The sequence below is a fragment of the Python bivittatus genome, unplaced genomic scaffold, assembly GCF_059951505.1.
Source record: "Python bivittatus isolate LINGU-HERP-01145 unplaced genomic scaffold, Pbiv_v1 ctg000020_np1212, whole genome shotgun sequence".
NCBI classification, from domain to species: domain Eukaryota; kingdom Metazoa; phylum Chordata; class Lepidosauria; order Squamata; family Pythonidae; genus Python; species Python bivittatus.
This window is the reverse complement of record NW_028277030.1, coordinates 9,511,712-9,533,439: the sequence shown is the minus strand read 5'-3', so window position 1 is coordinate 9,533,439 and position 21,728 is coordinate 9,511,712. Positions and strand designations below refer to the sequence as shown.

Below are 21,728 nucleotides of genomic sequence, written 5' to 3'. Positions count from 1 at the left end.
TAGATGGGATTTTGTACTAATAATCTTTAAATTAGTCAGGCTCTCCTTTCCCAAATTTAATTAAAGCCAGCATTGCAGCTCTCCTGAAGAAAAGCTGAGTTTGCATAATGGAAAGTAAAACAATTTTAAGGAAAGGCAGCACTAATCATGATTATTACAGCAAATCACAGTAAATACCATTGTTCAAGCCAAAAGACAAATTGATAGTAGTACTGCATTCTCACTAAGAAAGTAGTAAGAACTTGCTATATAAGCATGCATCAGACCTTTTCTTCTAAATAAGGAGGCAGAAAACCATTCTAGAATTGTTCATGTCTTCAAAATAACATTCTGAATGTTCTGGGCCAAACTGTGTATTCAGAAACATGGATAATTCTGGGGGAGAAAGAAAAAGCTGGACTTACATATTTAATAAAATAAATCTCCTGCCAGCTTTCTAAACAGGATTTGTATCCTTCTTGATCTAGAGAACAGCAATAGAGGTATAAATTGAATGACTCCAGTCCTTGAAGGACCAGCAATTAGGAGAACAGAACTCTATTTCTGCAAGTACATGCCTATACTCATGTTTGTGATATACCAATCTCATGTTGGCGCTAATTTTACCAGGCTGTATTTGTGTTCTTATATTCCAATACACCAGTTCCCATCAGGATGCTGACTCACAGAAGTTAATCATAAGTTAAGCCTAAAGTAGATCTATTTTATGGGATAATATTTCTGTTCTGGATGTTCTCCATAATACTCTTACTACCACTTGAACAAGGCATACAGAAAGGCCAGAGTGCTTGTTAGCTGCAACCCATTGAATGTAGTTTCTTCTCATTTTTGCAAGCAAAAGAGTTGCAACAAGATCAAGTAAATGGAGGATTATAGTTTTTCTTCTCCACTGGAGACAAAAACCATAGAAAGAAGCAGTTGTGATTATACAAGAAAAGAATCAGTAGCATTTCCTCCCAGACTCTGCTGAAAACTGTCCTCTACACAGGTGGCTTGTTTGCTCTTGTTTGAAAAATGATATGGGGAAGTGTTGGCCTTGAGGGGTAACCCAGAGAGGAGCCACAACCAGGTGAGCTCATTCTACTTTATTGTAAAGCTACATTGATAGCATCTTGCAAGTCTGAAAGTACATTTCTCCCCCTGTCTCCTTTACAGCCCAAGAAACTAGGGAGGGTCCCTTCTGAACCTCTTGCCCTACCCACTATCCAGTTGTGGGCTATGCTGTCTCTTATCTGACTGTTCCCTTGGCAGTGTCTCTTTGTCCAGTCTCCCATGGTCTTTCCTACATCCCATTACAGGAAGAAACATCAGGAGTTTTTAATGTGTGATCAGTGATCCCTCATTAGTATCCTTTCTATGGGTCTTTTCCCTATTAACAAAGTTATTTTTATGGAGACAGTATGGAGTGTGTTAGAATATTGGACGAGGATAGGAGACACCAGTCCACACTCAAATATGCAACTCTCTGGGTCACTTTGAGCCAGACATTGTGTCTCAGCCCAATTTACCTGATGGGGTTATTGTAAAATAGATGTGGGGGTGGAGTAGAAACTATGCATGATATCTTGAACACCTAGAGAGAAAGTGAGATTTAAAGGAAATTAAAAACATAAGTATGAAATAAATAGAAGTCTATATATGACTTACTTTGGAGTAGACTTTATTAAATGCAAAAGGATTTACTTCTGCACAACAGTTCATAGGTCAGCTGAATTCTGTCCAGCCATCTTTTCCTGAAGCAAAAAGCGGCCTCTCAAAGATGAAGAATTTTACTCATCTTTCAGATGTAGCCACCCTGGGTAGAATGCTGTCCATGTCTTTCTATTGTTTGCTGAACCTCCCCTCCTTATCCATATGCACAATTTTGTAAAAACAAAAGCGAAACAGTTTTAGCAGGCATGCAAAATGCCATAAACCATCTCTATCTGCTATACTCTTGCCATCAGGTTCAACTGTTTCTTGGTGGTTGGAAAGTATCTGACCTCTTATGACAGCACTGTTCTTCAAAAAGATCTAGGGGCTTCAGTCTTTCCTTCAGTCTTGCAAAGAGCCAGATTTCTTTCCAGGCATCCTGGACTATTACTTCAGCCTCCCCCATCTATCCCCTCCATCCCAACATTGATTTTTTGACTGGGATGCCCTATAGCAGCTGCCAGACATCCATTCCAACAACAACATGATGCCATATTGAAGAGCTTTCTTGCGGTGATTCCTCTGAGGATGCTCACTGTCATCTCTTCGCAGATGTTTTCACCATATATCTGTGTCTCAATGGTATCTTAATTCCCTGTGCAGAAACTCCTTACAATTAATGGTGCTTTTGGAACAAATTTCCGTGACTGCAGTGGAAATTAGATCCTGTCCACTTTCCACATACTTGCAGTTATTTTGGAGGAGAGGTCACTCTCCCTAACATGAAATTGTCCTCTTGCAGGTTTTTAAAATATGCTTATAGATAATGGACTCAGTATCACCGGAGAAAGCAGATTTTGCTTTCATTTATCTGAAGTCAACAATTTTGGCTTGCTGTTGTACAACTAAACAATTTCTAAAAAGGCAGTTGGTCTTGGATGAGATTACCAACATTTGTTTCTGAAAATTAGTTATGGAGGGGCAGTTTGACCAATAACTGGAATTACTATCCACTCAAGAACATTTAGGAAGTTTATCCAATTGCTTATAACAGTACTGCTTGATCAGTAAGGCCAGCAAGCAAATGTATTATATGGTTACATAAAGCAGCTCACTTGAAGGACCAAATTTATATTTTAATAATAGAAAGGCTTCCTTTTACATTGTTTCAACCTAGAATCAAACTCCCAAGGAAAATTGCAGGAATTCTTCCATTACCAACTACACTGAGAATAATGGATATCTATCCATCCATCCTGCCCATTTAAATAATACTTTGGGCAGCAAACAAAAATAATGAATATCATCACTAACTTAAAACAAATTCAATCAACAATAAAATATAAAATTAAAATGAACTATAGAAGGATTAAAGAAGCACAGTGAAAATTAAACTCAGGGTTAAAAACAGCAGCGTTCATCAGACCTCTGGGTTTCAGGAGAGTCCACGCTGATGGGACACCACTGGGAAGACTTGCCTCCAGGCTTCTATTCTGGAAAAGGAACCTGAAGCATTCACTCTTGGGCTGCTGAAGCAGGATGAATAGATTCTATCTGGGGGAGGCCATCGTGTAGATAAGCTGAATCCAAGCCATATAGGGCTTCATTAGAATTTTTTTGAAGAAGAAGAAGAGGAGGAGGAGGAGGACGAGGACGAGGAGGAGGAGGACGAGGAGGACGAGGACGAGGAGGAGGAATTGTAATCTTGAGTATTTAAGGTTCTTATTCTAAACATTTCTCTTCTCTTCTCTTCTCTTCTCTTCTCTTCTCTTCTCTTCTCTTCTCTTCTCTTCTCTTCTCTTCTCATCTTGCTCTGGGAAGTCTGAAGGCAACTTGAAGAAGCTTCAGAAACTTAATGCATGTATGTCATTCTGTAACCTTTGGCACTGTCTGGATTTATATATTCTATTTGCAAAGGTAGTCCATTTTTTTTAGTGGTGAATTGAATCCATTAACTATTAAATGTCACCTTGTTTAGCACAACACATTGCTTATAGCAAGTTAGCTTTGACCATCTAATAAAAGGAACCTAATGAAATATGTCATTTAGCCATCAAATGGGATTGTTTATTTATTTGTCACATTTATATACCCAGCCCACTCAGAGCAACTCTGGGTGGCATATAAGTTAAAAACAAACCTGATACAATAAAACAAATACAAGACGGCAATAACCGGGAGCCCAGTCCTATCTATCACATCAATATAACTTCACTCAGGGGCACATACTCCATCTAAACTAGGGCTTGGGAAACAATTCAAGGTTTCAAGGCTCATTTAAAGAACAGGAGGGCCAGGGCAAATCAAACCTCCAGGTTTATGCTGTTCCAGAGGGCAGGTGCTGTGACAGGGAAGGTGAGCCTTCTGGGTCCCCTCAGATGACCCTGCTTTGCAGATGAAGCTTAAAACATGCCCATTCTCAATCTTACCAGATGGGCAGAGACAATGGGAGGCAGGCCTTTAGATAGCAAGCCCAGTGCCATGAAGGGCTTTATAGGTAGCAACCAGGATCTTGAATTGTACCCAGAAACTTCCTGGTAAGCAGTGCAACTCATGAAGCTGATGCCAAGTCCTTGGAGGCTGACAGTTCAGGAAACAAGAACCACTTGGATTTCTGCAACCATCTTTACTGCTAGTAGGTTACTATAGCAGAATTTGAAAGCTTGCCAAAGCAATTCTCCAGATCAGCTTATAGCTAGTGTAATTAAGGTGGAGTACTCTGAATCTCTTTCTAACATTTTCCTCCCACCCCCCTGCTCTAAGGAATCTTTTTTGTAACAGTCCTGCACCCTGCTATAATGGCCCTACTCCATCCTCCAAATTCTTAGGGTCTGTTAGATCTTCCATCACAGCTTTCCATGGTGTACTGATCTGCACCCATAACTCTCTGTGCCCCTACATTCTGGACCAGCTGCAGAAATGTACCAGGAGTTATAAAGCACCACTTTTGAAAACAGAAGTGAAATAACAAAAGAGGCAGGTGAGGCTGATCAACAGCCTGAATAGTAAAGTGAAACATTTCCTTTCAACTGGAATACATACCTGCACAAGAGCTCCATTTGGTTTCCTGCTGCTCCCTTCCCCTAGAGGTACACCTGGTAGATGAGAGGTCCCCCACCCACATCCCGGTGATTAAACAGCTTTCCGAAAGAGGTTTATTTAGCCCTTCTTTGACCACTTTCTGGCATAGTGAAAATGGTTTTATTCCACTGAGTAGGTTTTACTTGGGCCTCTACATGTGAAACTTTGACAGCTGTGATTTGTGGCACACAATAGCTTGGGGATTTTTGTTCGTTTTGAATGGTGCTATTCATTGAATGGCCCCTGGAATGTTTTTATCAAAAGGTGGGAAAGTGGGAGATACACAGTTGTGGAGTATGAGTGTATGTGTGTGTATGGTGTGTGTGTGTGTATGTGTGCCTACCAGGACAATTAAAAGAATCATGCCTCTGATGCCACTTCTAAACCCAAAATATGTTGTGTGTCTCTGTGTGTATATGAGGAAGGAAGGAAGGAAGGAAGGAAGGAAGGAAGGAAGGAAGGAAGGAAGGAAGGAAGGAAGGAAGGAAGGAAGGAAGGAAGGAAGGAAGGAAGGAATTTGAGTACATAATGTAGCTCCGGGCTCCAGGCTTGGATCCCCCCATTCCCCGTATACACAACCCTATATTACCAACGCAGATGAATTCCTGCAAAATGAGATATGAAAACTATGTATTCAAAATAGAATATCCATAGAACCTGAACTAAAAATCGAAGATGTCTCTAGAAGAACATACAGGACTGCAAATCTCAACACTTACTACTGTTATTTTTTAAAATCCAATTATTCTTTATAGAAAGAGGGAAAATATTTTTGAAATTCTATTTTCCTTGCCATGTGTCTTCTAGACTACTGCATAACTACTGTACCAATTGCTTCTGGTTCAGCTACAGAAAGGAAATAGAACAGCAGCCAATCATCCATCATCTTGAGAGTCTTCCTACTTTCAAAAGTAACATGGTTTGTCTGTTTATTGCTATGTTGTTTACAGTATTGTCCTTTAGGCAATTGCCTATCCATGAAAGGGGTGTTCTCTTAACCCACAGCTATGAAGCTTGGTGATGGATTTGCCAAAAACTCTGCCAGACTCCAAATACCTAGAGTGTACCTGGATTATCCCGATACCCTCAGTTAACATCCTGCTACCTCCTCCCTCCCCAGGCATGCATGGCAGGCAGCAAATGATCTGGGAGGGGAGAAGAGCCTAGCCCACTGCTGTTGAATTCATTGGTGGCATCCTGACTCCGGTCCCAGGCAATGACAGGAAGCCCCAAACAGGACACCACACTTCCCAATCCTCCTCAGGGTCACTCCTCAGTTCTAACACACTGAAGAGAGGGTTACAGCCTGGGCAGTAGGGCAGTGGTGGCACAACCTGGCATTGACCAGAAAATGATTGGGCTGATGGCTCTGGGCTGTAGCTGGCCCTGGACAGACAGACAGTCAGTCTGGCAAGCAGGCAGGGCAGCATATTTCCTCCACATCACTTGGCATTGTCTGGCAAAGCAGCATGCTTTTCTCTCCTTCTTCTTGGTCTTGGTAACCCCCTGCCCTGTTCCTCCTCCACTGCCTGCTTGGCCTCGTGTATTCAGATGGTGTTGGGAGGGAAGGAGGAGTGTGTTCATCTGCTAGCTCAGAACAGAAAAAGAACATCAGCCCATGCCAAGAATAAAGGAAGTGGCATAGGCTTAAAAAAAGATCAGGGGCAATGAAGCAACCACTGTGGTAGGCATAGCATAGGGAAAGATGTGGGAGGAGTGGCAAGGCCCCCAATCTGAGGAAGCACTGCAACTGCATTTACTGTGACTTCATAAAGTGAACCTGGATGACCTGTGCCAGTAGAAGTGCCATGGTAAATAATGACTCACATAATTATTTACCATGGTGCCTGGTAAATAACTAATTCTGGACCAAAAAATTAGGGCTTTCTCTACCATGACTTCTCCTAAGGTACCTTGTTCCCCTTTTTAAAAAAAATTAAGATAACCATCTTTATGAGGGCTTAAGTTCTTTCTAAGATAGAGACCTCAATGTTGAATCTTTACTGCTGGGCTGGCTAACTTTTCCTAGGCCAAAGGCCACACTTGACATTTTATGCTGGGGAGGTAGGGGGACTACAGTCCCAAATGTAGTGGGTAGGGCCAGAACAAAAACTAAATGTGTTATGATTTGATTTCATTTTCATTAAAATTGATATAGTTGATAGCAATGATCCCTATTCATCTATTTAGGTGTCCCCCCCCCCCCCACCTTGGCAACAACTTTTGGAGGTCTCTGATGGCTGTATATGGATATGGGGCCTCCAGAGGTTCAACTTTCCTTTATTCTTGAGAAATCAATCCTATGTTCAGGAAGAACTCTGTCAAGGACTCTGCTGGGTCAAATTGGAAAAGCCAACAAGAGAAGCACATAGAAGGCACATAGGCAAAGTTTGAATTACCCAAATGCTCCATGTCACCCATTTTTAATTTAATAAAGGTTTCAGGAAAACTGAGGTCTCCAAAACCAAAAGAAAGGCACCTAAATTGGTTATTGACTAAAAATACTGTGCAGCTGTATTGTCGTCCCTTCAGGGATAGCTAGGATTCAGATGAAAAGACCACAACATTTTCTTAAGATTTTCTGGTTTGTAAGTTATTTTTGTCTCTTGTTGCCTGTGTAACAGTTGGAATGTTAATTTAATTTTACAGAATATCATTTATGTAAATGTAATTAGAAGGGAAACAAGATCTGGAGATGCACAGCACCAAAGAAAATTTATTACTCTAAGGGGTATTGCTCTAATCATTCAGCTGCAATATTGAGTTTCCCCAGATTTAATCTAAAAGCAATAAATTACATAAGGCTAATGTCCTACTCAACAAAAAGCTGTCATGAACCCAAGTTTCAGGGAGAAAAAAAATCAACTTCATTTCAGCAACAGGCTCCTTGAGTCTTCACTTTTCCTTTTATGATTTGAGTCAAGTCAAACTAAAATGAATATAAATGTGAAACTTGCAAGACTTTTCGTGAATATGTATAGATGGGTTTGATGACAATCACAGTAATCTACAATCCAGAATGTGAGTCTCTTTTATCTGAAGCAGCAGAAGTATGCACAGGTTGTTTTCTTCAACATCTAGTCATTCCAGGATCTATGAAGATATTTAAGGCTCTGATTTATACCAGAATCTATATGAAAGATTACAGATGATGATCAAAATGCTGGTGATACATGGAAAGAAGGTATGCACACTTTCTGTTTGGTAATGACAAAAAAATAGTACTTTTTGTGCCATCATATCTAAAAGACTTTTTAAAAAATCATTGGACGTCTTAAAGAGTGCACCCAGATTAGTAGGATTTGAATAAATGAATCAGCAAAAAAAACCATGGAATCCTAACAATCAACAATCAGAGAAGGGAAATTTGGCCAGATTTAGAAAGTGACCTTGTACCCATTCTCATTTCATTCACATGATGTAATCAAAACGAAGCATAAGAGAGATCTTGGTTTTCTACTGCATTTTAAGAACTGTTAAGGGAGTATGTTTGGCTCCCAAAATCCTAGTATCAACAATGCTTTAGAAAAATCAAGAATGATTCTATTTTCCTAAATAGATGGTAAGCATTGATTCAGTTGTGTTTTCTAAGCAAAGTGGATCTATTCTTGTGCATAGCATCCTTGACTTGAGCACCTTTCAGTTTTCATCCATCAGTAAGTGTTTTATTTCTATAGTTAGCAGTTTGCTGCAACCATTCTCCTTCATGGATTGACTACTGGGGAGAGGGAGAGAATAAGCAAGTACTTAATGTTTTTTCTGTTCATTTCTGATACCTGTTTTTGTTGCTAAAAGACTACCGTGGAGGGCAGGATCTATTAGCAGAGGCTTATTCCATGATTGATAACTTGGTAGTAACCACTCATTCTGCCTAGAAATGTGTCCCTGTTATGATTGGCCCATCATAACTGTCCTATATATTCTACATCCAGCATTTATTTAAGCATAATAAATTTATTGATAGCGAAGCTGAACCATTGGTGTATCATCTAACATAACCCTATGGCAACATGTATTACAAGCATGCAGTATCTAGATCCATTATTACCTACTCCAATATACTCCCAAACATTTTACAGATTGTGCATTCATAATAGAGGGGAAAGACCTAATAGACAAGCTCTAAAGAAGTCCATTTCATTCCAGGCTTTGTTGAATGTTTCCCAATTATAAATCCATTCTTTCCAGATGTTTTAAAAGGAATATTCAGTCTTACCTAGCTACTGTGGTTCAGAAGAAATCAATGGTATTGTGGGAGTTGAAGCCTACCACATCTAGTTTCAAACAATTTTTTGAAACTGGAATTTCATCTCAAAGTGAACAAAGGTTCAGGTTAATGATAGGAGAAAAGTTATTGACCAGGAAATCCTTCTGATGAGTGTAGATAATAGACCCATCAAACTATCTCAGGTGGATAAAGGTTTTTAGAGCAAGAGCTAAGGAAACTTTGTTCTATGTTATACTGTACCATTGATCTATAGATATCTTTTTTCCTCAAGCTGAAGTAATTGTGGCTACTTACTTCAAAGGAGGATACCTTGGTAGCTAGATAGGCTATTATTCCATCCAAAATAATGATTCTGATTGATTGTCATCTGTCTTTGTAAGGAGATGCCTTAATATCCATTTTTTGGCTTAGGATGGTGGGTTAAGAGATTTATCAGTGGAATATATATGTATGTATGTATGTATGTATGTATGTATGTTTCAAATTAGATTAAGTAAATACAATTAACATGAGTATTCCTCATGCATTTAATCATTGTTTCTTTCTATCTCTTTAGATACTTGAATGGGATGACAACAGCTGAACTTTGGGACCTGCAGCTAAGGCAACTGGGAGCCATATGTAGCTCTGAGATCTTAGACTTTTCCCCTTGGTCTAATGTTTCTATCTGTGACCTGATTTTACTCTTTCGATAAAGGGCTGAGGAACACCGCGCTTCATAGGTTTGCTTTCTTGTACTGCGCAGCATATCCCAGAATCCAAGATTTTGTTAGTGTAGTTCCTGATACATGAAATGATTCTTTGTTTAACAGTGATAAACACTCAGCTTATTAGGCAATGCATATTGGAAAATCTTTAACATAAAAAACACAAAAAACAGGTCCGACTTCCTAAACCATGCTGACCATCAATTGATCATCCAATAAAATGAAAGGTGCTGTGTTTCATATACTACAGTTATACCTGTTTATTGCAACTTGTTCTAACGGTAATTAATTGCAGAAGATATTATAAACTAGTACTTCCTTAACCTGATACCAAAATGGAAATATTGGGAGTATTGCTACAATAACTGACATGAATATATACAAAAGGCCATTTCTCATATTATGCAGGTCAGAGATGTGTACTATGAACTGACTGTGTACTGCAAGACACCCGCATGCTTTTTTTTTTTTTTTTTAATCTTCCCATATACTGGAAAAACATGATGAAAAACTGGGCTTGATTCTTTGCCAGATGTTTTATTGTTGTACAAAAGAATAACAAAACCTCAAAATTTAGGAGATTCTAAAGATGCTTCCAGATGGAAAGCCCGCCCACCCTTCCTTCCTTCCTTCCTTCCTTCCTTCCTTCCTTCCTTCCTTCCTTCCTTCCTTCCTTCCTTCCTTCCTTCCTTCCTTCCTTCCTTCCTTCCTTCCTTCCTTCCCATTGCAAGCCAGAAGCAGAATTGCAACTAACCATTTTATTCAGAGTATACATCTTACTAAACTTCATCTACACAGTAGGTAGATTATAAGCAAGTAGGAAGTGGTCTCCTTTTCTTTCATCATGCATACACCCCTGTTCTGACAACTGGAGCAATTTACACTGCACTGACTTGAGTAGCCAATGTTTTGGTCTTTCTTTTTCAAGCTCTCTTCTCCTGAATTGTTGAGATTGTTCTTGCTTGCTCAGCACCAGATTGTCCAAAGCCTAAGCATTCTTTTTACTTGAATGTTCCAGCAAAAAACTCCTCACCATTTTTAATACTTAGTTGCACCTTTCCAACAATTCTACTATGCTCAATTTGTTTTAACTATTCTTAAAGATCTGCAATAAAAGGGTAAATGGCCTGCAACTATACTTACTTAAAAGTAGATATTACTACAGATATAAATGTTATGTCACAAGTAGATCCTCTTAGAAAATGTCAGTTTAACATTCATTGCTGTCAGTTCTTAAAAGGGAATAGAATTTGATTTTGCAAATTTGATTTTCTCTGTTTTTAGTTTGCTCTCTGAAAGTCCTATTTTTGGTCATCTTAGTAATCAGTGTAGCATAGCACAATGTGGTCACTTTTTGGTGGGGGGGGAGTGTGGGCAAAGTACATTATTTTCTTTTATATTTTCTTTTATTTATTGTATTTTGGGTAATGATAGTGCCATCACTTCCATCTTTTCCCACCTTTTCCCTCTTGGACTACCCACAGTACAGGAGGAAGAAGAGATCAACTTAGGGAAGAATAAATGAAGGCAGAAGGTGGTAACTGATAACTTACAGTTGCATACTGCCCCTGAACCTCTTGTTTGTAAATATGAAAGATTTAACATATCTAGCAATTAAAATCATATATCCTCAAACCCAAAACATAAGAAGAATGAAAAATTTCAGGTCTGCCCCATACCGTATCAAATCTGGAACTCACAGAAAGCAGTGAAAACTGCTTTTCTCATAGGCATCTGGGCCAAGTTCTTAGCAGAGTCCAGTGTTGGTGAATTTGTGATTACAGATTTGATGTGAAGTGCCTTGGTTTTTGTTTGTTATATTTGCACTTATTCTGGTTTTATTGTTTGTATTATGAGCCACCCAGAGTTATTGGCTGAAGATGGGCAGCAACAGCAATTTCCCAAATAAATAAATAAATAAATAAATAAATAAATAAATAAATAAATAAATTTCTATACAGATAGCCCTTGGCCACCAAATAAATAAATAAATAAATAAATAAATAAATAAATAAATTTCTATACAGATAGCCCTTGGCCACCAAATAAATAAATAAATAAATAAATAAATAAATAAATTTCTATACAGATAGCCCTTGGCCACCAAATAAACCATATTTTAAAAATAGCTTTTTCCAACCAGGAAAGGATTGTCTTTCCCTTACTTAAGGAATACCCACTACTTCGGAGAGAGTATTGTAAAATTATTGTGTGGTCAAGGAAGCATTAGCTTATGGTCAAATGGCAGTGAGTCACAAATACATGAAGCCACTCTGTCTGGATTTAAGATGATCTATACCCTGATGTCCTAAGATCTGACTCCTGGATCAGAATTCTATGCCTGCCAAGTGCTTGAAGTGTTACTTGCTCCTGTTTCCCCTTCCTATTACATACAGAAAACACTTTTTGTGCCTGATCCATAAGATATTTCTGCAAAATACATGAAGCTCCAAGAGGTTCAGCAGGCTTCCTTGACATGGAAAAGAATTGGCTATGAATTCTCCTTTACAGCTAGTTTTGAATGGATTATCTCACAAATCTATAATAGTCAAACTAGCTTTATCCCATTCTTGTATTAAAACAAATAGGGTAGCCCTCTTTTCTTCTGTGGACTGAGTTTCTGTTGGTGTTTTTCAAGGGAATTGTAAATGTTAAAGATGCTCAGTATGATGATGCTTAGAAACCTATTTTCTCTGTGATAAAGCTTTCATTAAATAGGGTTGTGTCATCATTTTTTGCAAACAAGAGATGATTCACCCCAGACAGTGCAGCATGAGTTCTCAACAACTTATGATGCAGACATGCAGGAATCAAATTCAGAGGTAGTTTTTCTTAAAATAATCACATGAGCAGAGAGACAGAGTGAGAGAGAGAGAGAGAGAGAGCACTATTTAATGCACTATAAAAAGAAGAAACTTTAAAACTTGTGTTTCGTTAATTTTTTTCCTCTTGCTCAAAATATTATGAAAGAATAAGAAAGTTTCCATTTCATTCTAAAATTTATTTTTAAAGGAGTCAGAAGTCTTTTATAAGTGTTTTTTTTTTTTTAAGGGTCATCTGAACAAAAATGGAATTCTATTGTTCATTCTGAGCAAAGGTTACTTTTTAAAAAAAAATGACAAACTAATGCTGAAAAGATCTCCATGTACTAGATCTCCACAAAACATTTGTGTCCTACAACTGATGAGCACAGTACAGATTCTTTCACCAGCAATTACTGGCTTCTACAGTTTTTTTATGGATAAGGATCAGTCAATAAAATGTAATTGAAGATTTGAAGCTAAATCTTCTTTCTCCATGTGCAATATTCCTTTCTTCCACCTCACTGTCACACTTTACTGTGAAAGGAAACAGGAATGATATACATATCATATTGTAAAATACACTATACTTTGACCACATCAATTTAATCATTATTAGATTTTACAATTTTTACTTGCTATCTTAGAATTTGTTTTCTTTTTTTTCTTTTTCTTTTTGAATTGGTCAATGACCATATACAGGCAAATCTGTCCACACTGCTTTTCTTTACATCCATTTTTTAAAATCTTCTTTTTGTCTCCTCTATAAAGAAATCTTTAAAATTTTGGCAAGTTCAAACTGAACAAGACTTTTCTTAATTCAGTAGCTAATGTTTGGAAAAGAATAGATTGTACTTGCCCACCAAGGAAAAAAAATGTGACAATCCTATTTCAGTACCACAAATCTGGTTGAATAAGTAATGGTTCAAACCTCAGGTTCTAAAATCTAAACACTCGTAATTCTCTGCCTATATGGACAAATCTCTCAGTTTTACCTTCATTCATAATTCATTATTATGACACATTCATTCATCTTGTGAGCCTTCTTGCATTCTTGATAAAATTTCCCATTGAACTCAATGAACTATTTCTACAGCAGAGGACAGCACTCAAAAATTATTGTAACTTCTTATTAGCAGTATCCATAACTACTATCAAGTAATAAAAGACCTAAAATAAAGATAGGTGCTCAAAATTGGAAAATGCATTGGAACTGAACACATTCAACTTCAAAAAACTCTTATTAGTCTCCTGGGCAATGGGCTTTATTGAAGGCTAAAATTGGACAATGGGCTTTATTGAAGGCTAAAATTCCTGGTGTATCAAGTACAGATTTTCTGGGATCATAATCCTAAATAAAAAGGCAATGCAGAGATTGTTTTCATACATCACAGCTAGTCACAAATTTGTAAGTAAATTATACATATCATATCATATCATATCATACCATACCATATTACATTAAGCCAGGCAGCAAGTTTTACCACAACACTGGGTTCATACAATACACCAATACCATATCAAACACTAGGAGTTGAGTAAACTATGGCCAGAACTTTATAGAACTGACATCAAGAGAGTTACTGTATAAAAGTTGTGTAAGGTTAGGTATTGGGATAAACCTAATATGACTACTGAATGTAGACACTGCCAAATGGCTGTCCCTGCCCTCAGCTCAGGGTCTAAATGTTAATGTGTTGAGGGCAAGGCTACTAGATCTGGGCTGCAGATGTCTAGATGAACACTAGACAGCAGCTTGGCCCAGACCTGGTAGCCAAGATGAGTGGAGGGTGTCTGAAATACAAGCTGGATCACTGAGACAATCTCTGCATGCCCCTCCCATTCCCCACTTAAGTTCCTCACCCAGTTTTTTTTTTTCTTTTTTTGGAGCATCTTTTCACTTTTATAGGAGCCCTAGGTGGTTTACTTTGTTCACTGCAATTATAAATCTGTATGATTTCACGGGGGATGGCTTCACATCCATCTTCCCAAGTCTTCTGGTGTTATAATTGACTGAGGAATCATCACAGAAAATCCCATTAGCTATCATTCCATCACAGGGTACAGCCACTTGGCTGGAAAACAAACACTCACCTGAAATGAAAGGAAAACAATGAAAGTTGAATTTGAAATCTCAGAAGGCATCATGGTGTTTCCTGACAATTTTCATGCTGAGTTTCAAATATTAAAATCCTCCCAGTTGTTAAATAAAGGATGATGAGAAAAGTATGCATTTTAATTTCCATTGGGAGCATGTGTTATGTGAGACAATTGTGTTATTACTTTTGTTTTGAAATACACATGGAAATCTGTAATGTGCGTGAGAGGCAGTGGAGAACAAGTAAGCTGGAACAATGAAATGGGCCTTTGAGAACAATGTTGTTTGGGGCTTCAAATAATTTATGCAATAGGCAAAGCCTTTATTGAGTGAAATACACTACAGTATATGAAGGGGCACTAAAAAAGTGTCAACTATCCTGATTCTGTGATGAAAAATTGAGCAGGGAAGTGAAACTTCTGTCAGTTCAAGAGCAACGTTCAACCTATCTAGAGTTTCATTCCAAAAGCGTTTGGGGACAGGGGACACTTTGGAAGGAGGTTCAGGAATCTTAAGGGGTGACAGCGATGTCTTAAACATCTGTTTGCCCCTTAAACCCCCCACCCCACCCCACCTCAAAAGTTGTCCCCACCCACTCTGGGGATTCTGAAGGGATGCCACTGGGCTGCACCACACTTTTTCACCCACCCTAGAGTAAGCCGCCCTCACCAACTGGAGGCTAGGGCCAGCCCAAGAGATTTGTTGCCTGAGGTGAAAGGCAAGATGGCATACCCCATGAGGGCATTATTCTGTGTGCTAAACTTGAGACACTTTGTTTGGAAGTTTGGATCCTGGAGGCAAAAGGTTAGCTTATGGATGCAGGAAACTTCTATACTGTAACTAACCAAAGTCCATCTTCCAATCTTCATGGCCACTCCAATCCTCAGATTCACTGTGTGAGGAAGCTATTCCATTTTGTAATGGTATAACCAGTGGTGCTTATGCCTTCCAGGCTGACATGAGAATGCCAAGGGTTGTAGTCCCAACAGAAATGGCTGGAACAAAGTTGGATAGAGTTGTGTTAGAGCATTGAGTTCCAAACTGTGCAAAAGTGACCAATTCATGACCCACTTTCAGCTAAACTAGTGAACCAGACCAAGAAATCAACTCTACAGGAAGGCTAAAACTACTTTAATTGAGATTAGCTCTTGTAACAGAAATTTGGAAGTTTTGATTGTGCTGCATCTCCTCCCCCTTCTTATACTTCAGTGAATTAGGGAGGTGTCTGCCTGAGCTGCTTCCAAAAGTTACTTTGTTGTTCTGAACTTAAAAAACATTTCAGCCCCTTTCACCTAGGTAACAGTTCTTGTATATTTCTATCAGGGTCGTCTTACTCTCTACACTCACATATGAACACTAGCACCCATTTTGTAGCTACCAAAGCAGCTCCAGAAAAGGCAAGACTAAACCTACAGAAGCTTTGAAAAATGACTTTTGGAGGGAGGGTAACATACCCCTAATATTCTCCAGGTTAAAAAAAAAAAAAGCCAAAATTGTTGGCCTCATCTACTATACTATGTCATGATGTTCACTATGGCCCTCAAAGGAGAAATAATTTTAATTTTTGGTCCCCCAAAAGTTGCCCACCCCAAACTAGTAGATCAGAACTCACTCCTGGCAAAAGCCTGACCTATAATGGATTGTCAAATGAAATTAGTCCAGAGCCAGTTATTGTCATTCTTAGAATAGACTCCTGTATTAAATGGGGCATTGATAGTCTGCACAATTAAAATGCAGTGTGAATGCTTTACAATACTTCTAAGTACATTATGAATCCAGCTCTCCATACTTTTCCTTTCAAATTATACTTACAGCAATTCTATTCCTTTTTCTGTATTTTCCTTTACTAAAAATAATTTGTAGATCAAATGCTAGAATTCATGTTTGTTCTGTTCTTGGTTTTCTAAATTCACCCCTACATACATTCCTCTAGAGAACTCTTATACCTAAATCAGCTCTTAAACAAGCATTTATCAAAAATTGGTCTTCGTTTCAAGAGACATGTGCAATGCAATCCTATTTACTCTGAAAGGATTTCCAAAAGGGTACATGCATATAGGATAGCAACTTTCATATGCCTGGAAAATGAAGCTGCTTCATCCAGAATCCAGTTGGAAATGGATGCTAGATCCACAGCTCAAGGAAGAGTCACTATTTCTGTACAATAGTCATTTCAATGACCAATTGCTTGCCCTGGTCAAACAGATTCCATTGATTGATGTAATGGTATGTGGGAATGACCTTGAGAGATAGGAAGAAGAGCTGCAGGGTAGACAACTATCATGCAAAAGGTATCTCAGCCCACAGAAGGAAAAGAGGCATGGGAAGCATTTCAGAAAGGAACCTCCCTAGTTTTCTGGAAAATAAAAATAAAGGAGGGGAGAAATGCTTTCAGACTTGCAAGATTCTGTTACTGTAAACTTACAATAAAGGTAGCGTTAATACTTATGATTTGAGCTTCTTGTCTCGACTACCTTGAAGGGCTGACAATTCTTGAAACATACTAAGTAACAATCCATTTATCAACTCGTCTATTTAAAAAAGTTCTAATCTGAGGCATAGTCTCGTACATTTCCACTCAGGAAATCAAAATTGCCTGTTATACAGAGATTCCATGTGGCTTTCCATCCAGGTGCTCAGCAAATCCAAATTTCAGCAGAGTGATTCTACTTGGTGTTTTCAGATTAAATCCTGCCTTGTTGGACATGTATCTCTAACTCAGAGGCAAAACGCTCAGCTGGCTCTTGCCTGAATCTCTATTGTAACTGCATGTTGGCTATATTTCAAGTTAACATTGAATTACGTTTCATGTTTCACCATTTTAATTTATGTTACCATTTGCCCCACATCACATGCTGAGGCTGTTTTATAATTTTTTTCATAAAAGTAAATGAATTTCAGTCCCCAAGAGAATTCTTCAGATTTGTTTTCCTCTATGAAAAAGAGAAAGAGCAGTCTAAAAAGCAAAAACTCTTGTTCGGATCCAACAGAACCTCCTTCCAGAGGCATTTCTTGGCTATTTGGACTGAAAACAAAATGAAACCCCACCTTTCCACTACCTCATGCCAATCCTTAGATGTTACAGGCTCTTGGCATATACCAAGCGCAGCTTGCCGTAAGAGATTCTTTTACATACCAAGATATCCATTATCTCCAGATATATGGAACGAATAACTGCAGAATAGAAGTAGAACTAACTAAAATTACATTAATAAGCATTTTTGGCAAGGAAAATTTGTCCTCTGATACAGGGTTATCTCTTAAGCTCCACTCCTCTCCTCCCACCTAGATTTGTTAAGATCCAAATTTCCCTCACAAGACTGTTATCTTATTTATAAGTATCATGACCTTAGATCAAACAGTTCTCAGAATCTTCATTTGCCCTTCAGAATTTTATATATTTCAGTGGGAGGATTGCATTCACTTTATAATGGAACTAGATTGTTTTCAGGAATGAGTATACAACCAAGTTTTCCTGACAACCACCCATCCTATTGCCCAAGTCTTTTGATTTCATAATTGAAAAGTAAGAAGGTTTACGTGGCCTGTTCTCACCTTGTTAGTTGCCATGATGATGATTTAGAGGCCACCTGACTCCAGAACAACTCCGGGTAGCTTACACTTAAAAAAATAAAAAACAGCAAGAATAAAAGATCATATGCATCTGGATAAACCACACTCCATAAACACAACCAACAGGGGCTCCACAAACAACCTACCCCAAGGCCTGGGAGAACAGCCAAGTTTTTAAAGACTTCCAGAACATTATTAGGATGAGAAGATGCCAGCAGCATCTCTATGCTGAGAAGTAGGAGATAGATAGAACATGCTCTTTCTGAACAATTTCTGATAATCAGAGATACAGTATGTCTCAACTATGGGCCAAAAATGAGTCCCTTGCCCATCCCTCTACTTGTACCAAAAGTAAAAACCTTCCCCACCCCAAAAAGTAATTTGAAAAAAGGTAAATTGAAAGTCTCTCATCTATCTATTATGTCTCCTGGTGTGAAAATGTTTGCATTTTCCCCTTGATCCTGTTTGGCCACTTCAGGGACACAGGACCAGGAAGTCAGGCTCAGTCAGATGTCCCCTTCATTGGCTGCACAGACTACATTGTGTAAACAGTCACAGAAATATGCAAGTACCTCTAATTATTTCTGCAAACATAAGTCACTGCAGCAGTAGAAACAAAGAACCAGTTGTAATAGAAAGGATGTAGTGATGTCATCAACTGAGTACTAAGAAGCTCCAACTTCTCTATTAATAGATTGGGACCTACATCTGGTAATGCCCACTGATTTCAGCTCTTAGAGTCAAACAGAGCATAACGTTCACATGATACATTGAGCTTGATACATTTAGTGTATATCCAGGAGGCAAACAGGGTATCAAAACTTAGACATCAGAAAGTTTTCCTTTTGCATATATTTTCTTCTTCCCTCATCCATTAAAACTGAATCAGGAGACATTCAGGAACCTCTTCTTTAAACAAAGCATAGGTGAACTATGGAGTTTGCAGTCATTAGCTATGGAGATGGTCATCAACTTTTATGATTTTAAAGGGAGACTGCCTACAGCAAGTGGCAGTTCTCAACCAACCTTTGCTGATATTTTTTTAAAAAGCTTCTGTATTTCTGTTTTTATCCAAATTCCTTCTATATTTCTGCAAAGGAGCTTGAAGAAATTCATGAGGGAACCAGCCATCAATAGTTACTAACTTCACTGGCTGTTGTCCACTTCCTGAAGTACAGACAGCATACCTTAAACTTCAACAGTCACAAGAGCTATTGCCCTCATGGCATGCTTGTAAACTTTCTGACTACATAACCCTTTCACCTAATTCAGACTCATATTCTTACATAGGAACTACCTTACAAATGTAAGAAACAAAGGGACCTTTCCTTTCCTTTCCTTTCCTTTCCTTTCCTTTCCTTTCCTTTCCTTTCCTTTCCTTTCCTTTCCTTTCCTTTCCTTTCCTTTCCTTTCTCCTTTTTCAAGTATTAAGTACATGTCGAGACCTGAAGCTTTCATGTATGGAGGCTATCTTTTGTGGTCATGTATGAAAAAAATGTTATGTACTATGCACTCCAGATTAAGCTGATTTTCTTTGAAGGAGAACACTTGGCATGTTCTGATATATTATATAGATGTCATGCATCATATAGAGATTCAGATTTCTAAGTGAGCTACTAATGCCATTCCATAAGGTTCTCACAGAAAACAATCCAATCTTTATGTGTCTATTCCATATTCAATTCCAGAACTAATAATCCTTTTTTTTTAATTTGGGGGGCAATCGGATTAGGGCTGAGTGGATCTTCAAAGAGGCACTTTGTTTTAACAGTCATTCAGTCTCTTCTTTAAAACCAAGTGGTGCTCCACTGCTAACGAATAAAGTGGTCCCACTGTTTAACTTCATCTACCAACAGGAGTTTCTGTAAGTGTTCTGTGCGGTGGAGCAACACACTTCTGTAAGGCTCTTCAGTTCCTTGAGGAAGTACAATGATTGTTTGTGAGGTAAAGGGCCTAATCAAGGCAGAATGCTTATGTTCCACACACGCCCAAATAGGATGTTGTCTTTTGTTCAGATAATTTCAGAAAAGTCCAGGCAAGATGTAGTCAGATCAGAGTCCTTAGCAAGGAGGAGTAAGAGATCAGAAAGAATCCTTGAAAATCCTTTTATATGAGATGTTCATTCACAAAACTGAAGCCCCAAGATTGCTTGTTCTCTGACAAAAACTTAAGCGTGGCTCCCAGAGTCCCTATAAAGTTTGTCACCAGATTATCATTTTTTTTTTCATGTCATTGAAGGGGAAATTATTTAATACATAGGGAGAAATAATATTTCAAATAGCTATGAGTTGTTACTGGAGACAGGTTAGGAGGGTGAGCATTTGTTCATGCAGTCACCAGGACGTGAGCCTGACCTGATGATACATAATTAACCAATACTAACAGTGTTTAATTCAAAAGCAATTTAAAGTAAAATTTAATCCAACTTAATTATGTTATAGTCTTATCCACTTTTTTGTTCTGTTTCCAGCCACCCCTTGCACATTTCTTCAGGGTCAAGTGTGGGTCTAAAAAGATTATACAGTCCTGAGTTGGACTAATTCTGAATGCATTAAAAGATAAACATTTTGGACTTGCTTAAGATAGCTGCAGTACATTCTTCACAAATCACCAATATGTTATTATCAATGGTGTTGTCTCTTTTTGTCCTATTCTCATATCTTCCTTACTAAGCAAGATAATTTCCATAATTTCATTTGGATGCAGGCAAAGATTCTTGGATTCAGATGACAGGTAGGCCCTTCTTATGTCATGATGTATGAACAATGTTACAGGTCAATGTGCTACTTTCGAACACGGTGGACTTCAGTTTCCATAAGCTTTAGTCAGTATGACCAATGGTCAGGAGTTGTAACAGTTTTAGTCCAAACCATGAAAAATATCTAGTTGCCTATCCCATTAACAATAAGCACGTAACAAAAGAATTTTGACATTCCCAACGTACAGTATGTCCATGTACTGTATAAGAATATTACAAATGCTTACTACAATTTTCAGTGATATTAATCTACCATTTCTCTTTTTCATATTTGTACCGCAATTCAACATAGGAAACATTTTAGGCAGTACTATATTAGCATGGTAAATATTTTTAGACTCTGTTCAACACAAATTCAGAGAGAAATCCAGTAAAATTGTATTTAATTTTTTAAAATATTCATTTGAAGTTTTGATTGAGGTGTTCTTCAGAGATGTTGTATAAACTCAGTTGAAGAATCCATATTTTTCCATGTATTTATGATATCTCTGAATCTTCATCGTGTTGTAAACTTAACATGGATTTGGAGGGAAGAGTGCTTTTCAGCTATTTCCTGAAATTAAAGGGGATTTTAAAACTTACTTTAAAAGACCTTAATTTAGCAAAATAATCAACCAAATCCATACCGGATACTTTTCTACTATCCTAAAAATATGGGGGAATTTAATAAATCTTCTATCTAACAGTAAATGAACCATTATGTTATAACAACATAGATGACATCTTAGGACATTAATTACTAAGACATTTCTCTTGTGCATATTTGTGCATGGCTAAAAAAAAAACAGATTGAAAAAGAAAAAATAAACAGCTGGCTGGGGAATTCTGGGAGTTGAAGTCCACTCATCTT

General features: G+C 38.0%; 1 long non-coding RNA gene across 1 annotated transcript; it reads right to left on the bottom strand.

The window, feature by feature from the left end:
• Nucleotides 1-12,711: 12,711 nt before the first annotated feature.
• LOC148216985 (uncharacterized) lies at nt 12,712-18,192 on the bottom strand. The gene is made up of 3 exons (XR_015797794.1): nt 18,103-18,192; nt 15,393-15,542; nt 12,712-14,543 (listed from the first exon to the last, which is right to left on the bottom strand). It is a non-coding gene; the product is annotated as an uncharacterized LOC148216985 (long non-coding RNA).
• Nucleotides 18,193-21,728: the final 3,536 nt, after the last annotated feature.